Below are 11,240 nucleotides of genomic sequence, written 5' to 3' on the forward strand. Positions count from 1 at the left end.
CATCTCTAGACAAATCTATATTAAGTTGTAATACAAAGATAGGCTTGAAAATCATCTATACCATTACCATTATTATTTCGTTGTCTCTCATAGGGACATCAGACATCTGGTTTCAAAGATAATGGCAGTAACAATTATTTGCATCATAACCCTAGCTAACTAGATAGCTCAAAGCATCTGCTGTGATCTTCAGTTTCTCTAACCTCTCCCTGGAGAGGCTTTGAGAGCCAAAATACTGTTGACGTTGTTGTTGCTGTCTCATTTCTCTCTGCAAAATCATTTTGAAAAACATAGGCACTTAGGCAGATTGACTCCATTGCCGCCTTCCATTTATGGGTTTTAAACTAGAGGGGACTAATAAAAGCAGCTTCCTAAGTGTTTCATGAGAGGTAAAATTTCACACGTGGTTGTGTTGAGTTGCCCCTTTAAATATGCCTATTATGTTCTTCTGGTATTGTTTTTAAATACAAATAATTTGATTTGATTTAGCCTTGAATTCATTTAATTAACATCCCTTACATTCACATAGATATATAAAAACCTAATCCTTCATTTCTACTCTCCACATATAAGGAGTCTATTTGTAATTTTGACATGCCTTATGCAGATGAAATTAGAAATGACAATTCCTATTTCACACTTTAAATTTTCTACCCCTTTACCTTTAATTACCTAATTTATGAAATTAATTTTAATTTTTTGACAATTCCGTTTCATTATTGGTTTTGGTGCCTTTTCATGCTCCATTATCCTTTAACAGAGCCCTTTTCTCCTCTGGTCAGACTCTTAAGTTGCCAACAGTCTGCTTCTTACTCCATCAACTGCCCTCTCTGGAATTCAGTTGTGGTTCTGACTAGTTACTTGATCCTGATTCAGGGTTAATAATTGATACATTAGTATTCAGGAACCCATAAGATCCTTTTGGGCCATGGAGACTTATAGGAGACAGTATGCTTTACTATCTTCATAATATATTTTAGCAATGTAATTAAATATTTATTCATGAAATATTTGTGGTGTTACCCTGTATTTGCAGTGTACTAGGATTTGTGCTTTTGAGGGAAGATAAAATATGAAAGTCGTATGGTATCTTCAGATACATAGATTCCCAAGATTATAGATGGACTTGAAGCTTCAACCTGATTAGTAAGCAAGATAAAATGGAAATCCTAAACTCTAGAATATTAAGTAGTTTTCATTGGGAAAAAAAATCTGTGTCAGCAAAGGAAACTGTGAGTAGAAAATTTTCATTCCCTGTGAATAGTACATTTCATGACAACAGAAATCGGCCTGGTTCCCCAGAGTCAGACATTTAATGTGTGTTGACTGCATAAAAAAAAAATGAATTGAATGAGGCTGTAAGGGGCACCTTCTAAAAGGGCTCTGGCCTCTAATCCTGCTCTGAAAATGGATAATTTGTTTGTAGTTGAAAAGTCAATGGTTTTTATGATACAAGAGTTGAAAATCCAAGGAAGTGTGGGACTTCTCTTGAGGATTGATGGAAGTTAGGACTGTTAAATTGTGAAGAGGCGATACTTGCCCAGAAACAAAACTTGTCCAATATGTAGTAAGAAAAACTGTTTTTGCCAATATGAGATTTGTAGACATTATATAATTCCATAGATATTACTCGGAGAATTTCAATGCTATTAACTGGTTTTTAGGCAGATAAGATCCAAGGCACAGTGAACACAAAGAGATTAGAAGCCTAGCTCACACTAACAATAACACTAGCATAATTTACCTGAACGATTTCATAACTGTATGGAGAAGAAAAGGAAGAAAGCTGAGAAATACATACAACATTAATGAAACAAAAGATGCTGTAAGAGAATACTTTGATGAAATAAAATATCACATTTTGTACATCGCATGAATGAGAATTAATTGTATTATATTAAGGAGATAATTGGAGATATAAGCCCATAGTTCAATTAAAAATTCTATCTGAAAACACAGATCTTCTGCAAATCAGAGGATGTATTGGAATAAAATAACATTTACTTTTATTTAAGTTACCACTTGGTTTTGGAATGGTAAATATCCTAAATGTTTGCTCCATTTCCAATTATTCTTCTTGATAGAACTGCTCTAGCTGTCTCATTGTGATAAATAGCTTATATGATCTAAATTTTAAAGTAAAAGCTATATTTTCATCAACATGTATGTATCATAATTCTGATATTGTGTCTGTGGTTATACTATTTGAATTTAAGGTTAAATTAGCTTTAAAAGCCTCCATTTTAATGTGTTGATATATGATTATTTTATATCATGACATTTTCCCTGTTAATAAAAAAATACAAATAATGTGTTTAATTAAACAAATTACTTTTTATTTCCTATCCCCACCTATATTCTTGGCTGACTTTTTCATCTCTTAATTCTGTGAGATTCTGATGAAGCTCATTCTCTTTTTATAAATGTTCCTGAGCTTCAACCTGCTGTGAGCTTAGGTGAGTATAATTGAACTCAAGAGGATATTTTAAAGTACAGGAAAAAATAGGGCAGATAGAAGACATATGGTTTCTTAATTATGCAGAAGATTTTTTTAAATCTCTTTCTCTCTCTCATGATTTTCCCAGCCTACTGTGCATGGCCACTTCTATCACATAACAAGCTTTATAAATGGACCAACAGTGACATGCCTACCACTGTGGAAAATGGGCAACTTAGTTTTCCAACGGTGGTTTTGAATAACTCGAAATATGCAAGTACCATGAAATTTGGAAGTTTCACTAAAATTACGCTGTCAGCCGAAGGTTATTGAATAACTGACCAGATTGGGGCAGCTTTAAGGAGGCTCAGTATGACGGATGGACTCCAATGCAAATAATTGTGCATATGCAGCATGCTTTCCTGGGGGAAGTTCTGGAGTTAGCACAATATTAAAAGAATAAAGGGTTAGAGAGACCAACAGGTGAGTGAAGGAGCTGAACCTGAAAACTTGATGACCTGCATTCTATCTCGGGAAGACAGAGAAAGGAGGGGAGAAACCCCACTCCACAAAGTTGTGCTCTGATCTACACAATAATAGTGTGGTATGTACATGCCCCCATACACATGTCCTGTACACACACATACATAGTAACAACAAACAAATTAAATACATCGGACCTTTTAACTGATTTTATACATATGTCCTTTACATACTAAATAATCCAGCTATCACTTTAATATACACACTTGCCCTCCCTAATCTGTAATACTGTAGTACTCAAAGCCTCATAATAGTACAATTCAACTTGAAATTGCCATCTGTCCACTATATGAGGATGGGTTATTTATAATTAATTTCAGTTCCACATTGGTCATTTGTCCAAGTTTTAAACTCAAGAAATGGTCTTTTTAAAAATTAAAACAAAGAAAAATACTGTATTATAGGACTTGACATTAAATATCCTCATAGCTAACTTATTTTAAAAGCATTTTCAAGATAGTATTCTCTTTGTACTCTCAGATCATTTCAATTAATTTATTTTAAAATATTATATACTCAGATATGCCTTCTTTTTCTTTTTATCTGTCAAAAAGTGCTTTATTTATTTATTGGTTATAATTTAATTTTTGACATATTAGCTATGAAGTTTATTGACATATCTACAGTATGATAATAATTAATTAAATGACAGTAAGAATTGCTCTTTTTAAATATGGGCCTAGAAGACATTTTGTAAAAAGGAAATAATTAAGTGGTAGAACTATAAAAAACAATCTAATAAAAAATCTTTAAATATAAGTTAGATTCAAAGGAATAAAGAGAATTTAAAAGAAGAATCTTATTATTTGTATCACATTTTCCCTTATCTTTTCAACAATATTCATTGATCTGTGTGCTGCCCTAACATCTTCTACAATCTATAGTATAGGAATTGGGAAGTATTACACCACATCACTGTAGTTCAGGAGAAAAAAAAGAGGCATTCTTAGGAGACCAGAATCACTTATTGCCATCTCTACTAGTTATAATATTTTGTCCAGATCTATAATGGTTTTATTAGGCAATATGACTTTGAAACCCCAAAGGACTCATGGAAGGTATTTCCATTAGCAGTGGAGGGAGAGTGCACTCTATTGTAGTTTTATTAAACCCCACACATTAACATTGTGGACACACTAACATTAATGGGCACATTAAGCCAGAACGAGAAAATTTTCTATCAGCAGGTAAACTAAGAATCAATTTGAAATGTCTGTTCTATAGAAGTGTCTATATATTGCTGTTCACAGGTATGTGATAATTACACACTTTGAAGCACAGAGATTAAGGTAGGAAATTGAATCATACTCAGTGTACAAGATTATTCCTCTCTAGTTAAAAGTAAAGATGACCATATGGAATATCTAGGGAAATCTCCTGATTTAAAGATAGAAATTATGATTAAAATAGATAAATGACCGTGCATGATCATATACTATAATTAGCATCACAATTGCAATTAGAGACCAGGTCTCATTTTTATGTAGGTCTTTCTCAGCGTGATTTAAGACTATGCTTATTTATTTTATAAATGAGTAGTAATGTTAAGAAACAATGAACATTGAAGTTTTCCTTGTGATGGCTACTGTTTTTGTCAACTAGGCTACATCAGGAATTAGCTAAAAATCCAAGTTCCTAGGTACACTTGTGAGGGATTTTTAGTTAACTGGATAATTTGAGATCAGAAAATCCAATCCAAATCTGGGCCACCCCTTCCAATGGCAGCCTAACAAAGGATATGGATGAAATAGGTTTCGCTCTATGCCTGCTTGCCTTTGACCTCACTTGGCTGGCATTAGAGCCTCCTTCTTCAGAAGTCCAACATATACTGAAGTCAAGCTGAGCCGTTCACCCTCGTGGACTGAACAACTACTGGATCCTTGGACCCTCTAATGGTAGATAGCCATTTTTGGACTAGCTGGACCACAGCATTTAAGCCACTATAATAAATGCCCCCCTTTTTATATAAATAAATTCATCCTGTCAGTTCTGACCATCAAGAGAACTCTGACTACTCTGACTAATGAAGACCTGATCTCTCTCTCTCTCTCTCTCTCTCTCTCTCTCTCTCTCTCTCTCTCTCTCTCTCTCTCTCTCTCTCTTTTTTTTTTTTTTTTTTTTTGGTTTTTTGAGACAGAGTTTTTCTGCGTTGCTTTTTGCCTTTCCTGGAACTCACTTGGTAGCCCAGGTGGCCTCGAACTTACAGATATCCGCCTGGCTCTGCCTCCCAAGTGCTGGGATTAAAGACATACGCCACCACCGCCCGGCGACCTGATCTCATTTTTATCTAGATCCACTGATAACACCAGCTGTAGGTGATCAGACAAACATTTCTGGCTGTATCAAGCACACACAAACACATGGCAGACATGCAGGCACATAAAAATAAATAAAATAAAATAAATAAGTATGTTTTAATTATGGTATACATTGAAGAACAATGTACATTATTTGATATTTCTATGTCTTCAGTACAAATTGACTTTGGGGCAAATAAATCTTAATGCATATAGTAAAAATTAAACTTTAGCCTCAGCAACATGTCCACCATTGTGTGATATTAAAATGTGGCATGAATTATTTAGTATGTTTTTAAATTATGGAAGTTCCTGTTGTGATTGTGTGGTATGTGTTTGTACAATATGTAAGTGTGTGAGTGTGCATGGGTGTGAGTATAGGCAGACTTGTATCATGGTATGTAAGCGATGGTCAAAAGACAAACTCAACTGTTTGTCCTTGGCTTCCATCTTTTGTAGAAGGGTATCTTGTTCATTGGTGGACATGCAAGGCTGGGTGAACTGCAAGCTTCTAGGAATGAGCCTATGTCTGCCTTTCCTCTTGCTGCAGGCATATTGCCATGATTAATGTGTGGAATTTCATCCAGCTTTGTTTGTCCAGAGAATCTGCAATGCAATCATCATCACTTAACCGTGAGTATTTTTATCTATCTGCCTTGGCCGGCACAGCTGTGGGCATCACAGGGGCCTGCAAAGGAGTGTAGACAGAGTCACAAGAGTCAGGGTTCACTCGTGAATGAACTTTTTGGTTGTTTTGTGTTTTTCCTAGGGCTGTTTATATATTGTATAGATAGCCATTAGAGATGCCTTGCAAGCAGGGATTGAACAAAAAAATGTCTCTGTCACTCTGATCTGAGTTCTTCCTTCCACGTTCCCTGTTCTTGTGGTCTTATTTCACCCAGGAGGACATTCCTCCTAGACTTTATCTCATGCCCTGTAGTTGTCTGCAGTCACATCTGGGTCACAGTTTATGCTCAGAAAAAAACTGAAGTTCATCTGGACTGCAGCATCCACTCAGCAATTTCTCTAGCCCCTGTGATTAATAATTCAACATATTCCTACTTGTTGCTGAACATAATAATATATACAATTTGCTATTTCTATATTTTATTTTATTGGATGTTTATATTGTAAAGATCACCTAAAATCATAGAAGGCCAAATACATTTAATATTTATAAATATCCTCTCCCACTGAAACAACCATGCTACTCCTGATTTATTTATTTGTTTTATTACAAATACTGAATTATTGAACAAAATACCGTAAGAAGGCTTGGATTGTACAGTAAACAGAAGCCAGACCATGAAAATTAGAAAGAGATGATGAGGATACATTAAGAAGTAATGAAATTTCAATAATGAAGTTGGCTTCATAGAAAGGTAAAGGACATGTTGAGTTACATACAGATAAATATTAACTGATGTGATCAGGTATGGCTCCATATATACCCAAGAGAGCTACACAAAGTTTTGTTTATGTTAATTAGAGGATAACAAATTTCTTCAAGACATGTTCATTGTATAAATTTGTTTGACTTTGTTATGGATACTGAATTATAGTATATTGTAGATAAAATGTTTAAACCATGAAATGATTTGGCTTTATGAAGGTTACATAACTCAATCTAAAATATTTTGTGGTACCAAATATTTTCAGTTATTTTATTGCAGTTTAACTTTGTATTTTAAGAAATCCATATTATTATAAATAAAACAGATGAAATAAATGACATTTATTGTTTTGTCTTCATGGTAAAACAGCTATTCTTGCTCTTTCTGAATTGCAAAATCAATGTATTTTCTTAGTAACAATCCATTTTTAAAATAATTTAATAGTTTGGAAACCTTTTTAAATCCTCAGAGTCAAAGAACATAAAAATAGTGTTTTTATAACCATCACAAAACCAAAAGAATGTCACAGAGATCAAAATAAGAGATAAATATGAGCTATATTAGTATTCTATGGCTCTCCATACATACTTAGATTAAAACTGGACTTAGAATAAATTTATATTCTCACAGTTACAGAAGCTAGATGTCTGAAATCAATGTCTGTGGGCCACAGCTTAGGTATCCATAAACCTGGCTATTTCTGGAAGCTCTATTGGAGAATTTGTCCCCTTGCCAATGCTAGCTTCCTGTGACTTACACCATTTCTTAGTTTGTTACCATTTTCTAAAATTCTTTAAACCCCATTCTGATCACTGGAAATATTCAAGATAATCTCCTCTTGTTTATATTTAATCATATATTCAAAGTCATTTTTGAATGTAGCTAGCATTGGCAAGATGTTGGAGAGGAGGGAATTCTTGTGCATTTTGGCAAGAATATAAATTGCTTAGCCACAGTGGGAAAAAAAAAAGGACATATACTATGGAGGCTCTTAAACATTATAAAAGCAAAATTACCATAGGATCCAGCTTTCCCACATCTGTTATGGTGTGACTCCAAAATGTCCCCCATAGGCTAATGCTTTGAATTGATTTTCTTCAGCCAAAACTATTTTGAGAAGCTGAGAAAATGTTAATAAGTAGGTTCTAATTGACATAAATTGGTCACTACAAGTGGTCCTGTAAAAGGTGTAGCAGACTCCTAGTTCCTCCATCTGTCTCTGATCCCAACTTTATGTTGAGAACAGACTCTTCCCCATAGTCCTGCTGCCATGAAGCAAGCTGTCTTGCCAAGCCTAACCCACCATGATGGATTCTCCAAAACCATGAGGAAAAATACATTAGTATGCTTTTAAGTCACTTAACTTGTATTGTTGAGATGTAGGATTAACTCATGCATAACTAATGAGAGACTTAACTCTGTATCTTATAAGCCTTTGAAATGGGTTTGTAAAAATGAGCCCCCCAAACATGTGAAGTCCTCGTACAGAAGACCTAGAAATCTATAAGCATACCTCAGTTTGCAGTTCCCAGGAGAGTTCAGAAGGCTCTGATTCAGAAGAAATGTTGCCAATAAAGGCTACATTTGTGAGGCTTCAGATGAGAAAAAGGATTCCAGACAATATTTGGTTCAATGACATTTTATGCTCCATTCTGGCAGTTTCTTTTTCTTTCTTTCTTTCTTTCTTTCTTTCTTTCTTTCTTTCTTTCTTTCTTTCTTTCTTTCTTTCTTTCTTCCTTTCTTTCTTTCCCTATATATTTATATCTATATCTATATCTATATCTATATCTATATCTATATCTATATCTATATCTATATATATTTGTTATTATCCTAAAGAGTGAGCTTTGAAGTAACAAGTTAATTAATTTGGTGAAGTAAATTTCAAAATAGCATAACATTAGGATGTGACATGATTATAAATGACTCCTTTTAGCAAGTTTTACAGTTAGAATAAAACACAGTGTGCCTCAGAAATGTGTAGAAAACATTGAGTTGGACAAACAAAAGGAATTTGCTTAAAGTTTTGAACAAAATAGATATTAGCAAGGTTGAATGTCACCATTAAAACAAGTCCTTTGCACTAGAACAGTAGGAAGGATACGTTGAAGGCATCTCAGGAATTTCTCAAAACGCTCCCCAAAGGCTCAGGTTGTAAAACTGCAAACATATTCGATGACTTTCTTTAAGACAGTTCCCTCAAAGGTGTCATGCTTAAGCAGAGCCAGCTAGGGAAGTCTTTGTCTGGGCATTGATATCCAGAGTCTGAGAAGTCAACATTGATAAAGTTGAAGGAAGTGTTACTTTTCTCTAGCGGGCACCATGGAATACTCTCTGCAATCATGGGGAATCAAAGTGCCTTTAAGGCTTCCACGACATTTCGACATAGGAGAACTAACAAGAGAGACATAGGAGAACTAACAAGCAATATAGAGCTGTGTAGATTCTCTATTACGAACCCCTGATGGAATAATGTATGAACCTTTTTGGGTGGAGTCCACATTGCAGCTGAAGCATCTGTATGATGGAGAAAGCAGAAAGATGAGGCACTTACTCATAAAAACCAAAGGCACAAAGTGTGTTAAGATAGGTGGGGTCATGTGTGCTACATATGGCAATGCAGGAAGAGTAGGAATGTCAAAGTCAGTTGGAGATTACATTGCGGCACTATATGCTCTAGATTCTGGTCAAGGAACTACAGAATGTAATGACTTTCCAATGTATTTCAGTATGGATTTGCTCTTATTGTCCCATGGTATGACTCTCATTTGAAATGAGTGTTTTCAGTCTGCCAATATATACTCTAAGATACTCAAATACAGTGATAAGTGTGTGTATGTCTGTGTGTGCATTATGTACAAAGTAACATAAATGTTTGGAGTTTTAAATAATGAATGTTTTGTCGAATGATATTTAATCTATTGTGCATATACATGAACTCTAGCATATTAAAATATAGAATGGAAGCCGGGGGTGGTGGTGCACGCCTTTAATCCCAGCACTCGGGAGGCAGAGCCAGGCAGATCAGATCTTTGTGAGTTCGCGGCCAGCCTGGGCTACCAAGTGAGTCCCAGGAAAGGCACAAAGCTACACAGAGAAACCCTGTCTCAAAAAACCATATATATATATATATACATATATATATGTGTATATATATATATATATATATATATAAAATGAAACACAAATGATGTTAGAACAGAATGTGAAATATATACTTAATATTAGTCTATATGAATATTTAGAATTGAAATACCCCAGATCACATGTTGTGTAATTTTTTTTTAACCAGATAAAGATGTGTTAAATTTGTTCCTGCTGCATTTGTTAACTACGTAAAAATGTGTTGCATTTGTGTCAATTAAATAAAATTAACCTGGGCTCAGAGAGGTGAAGTTAGCAACTAGTTGACAGGAAGTGGCATGGAGGAGCTTAGCGTGGGCTATTTTAGTTGAGGCAGTGTGGAAAGGAGGGCCTTCCTGGATGCCAGCAAATAAAGAAAGTTAGCCAGTTGCAATTCTAACTCTCTGAGCTCACAGGTTTTCGCCCTTGCCTTTGAATATGAAGTTTTATTAGAATGACAGAGATTTAGTTAGAACTACCTTTACTGGCAGCAACAGAACCATTGTCTGGAAGAATAGAATTCCCTCCAGGCTACAGCCTTAGTGGCTGGGCAGGCCAGCCACTGTACCTAAGGTAAAACAACAATTATGCAGATATAGACACATGTAGATTGTAAGAGAATATCTGCCACTTTGGAAAAACAATATTCACATTATAGTTGGTTATATTATGTAAAGCATGTCTTTCTAGGTCCTGGTATATATTCCCTAATTGTGGAATATTTGTATAACTATGTAAAGATGTGCTGCTGTTTTACCTTGCCTGTCTAAGGCACCTGATTGGTCTAATAAAAAGCTGAATGGCCAACAGCGACGGAGGAGGTAAAGATGGGACTTTGGGGTAAGGAGAGTAAATAGGAGGAGAAATTTAGGCTCAAGGGAAGAAAGAAAAGGAGACACCGGGGGCCAGACATACAGACACAGAGGAAGCAGAAGAGTAGGGCATAGAGAATGAAAGACAGGTAAAAAGCTCCAGGACAAAATGTAGATGAACAGAAACAGGTTAAAATGAGTTAAAAGAGCTATAAGGCTAAGCTTATGGCTGAGCGGTCATAATTAATAAGTCTCCATGTCTTTATTTGGGAGCTGGCTGGTGGCCCAAAGGAAAACCTAACTACAACTAGTCCATAAATGTATACAGTAATATTTGAAGAAGTTTTCAGAAACCAATTCTTACTATCATAAGGAATCATTTTTTTCAAGAATTTTCCTCTACTCTATAAAACTCAAAGCTCCTCACTAATATGTTACTATTAAGCTCTAGTTGTTTTCTTTTCTTTCCTTCTTTTGGTTAGGAAAGAAAATCATTTTTAAAATAGGAATATCATGTAATATTGAATGAAATAAAAATATAAGAATGCAGCCGGGCGGTGGTGGCGCACGCCTTTAATCCCAGCACTCGGGAGGCAGAGCCAGGCGGATCTCTGTGAGTTCGAGGCCAGCCTGG

Source organism: Peromyscus maniculatus, chromosome 11 (assembly GCF_049852395.1).
Source record: "Peromyscus maniculatus bairdii isolate BWxNUB_F1_BW_parent chromosome 11, HU_Pman_BW_mat_3.1, whole genome shotgun sequence".
Lineage (NCBI taxonomy): Eukaryota > Metazoa > Chordata > Mammalia > Rodentia > Cricetidae > Peromyscus > Peromyscus maniculatus.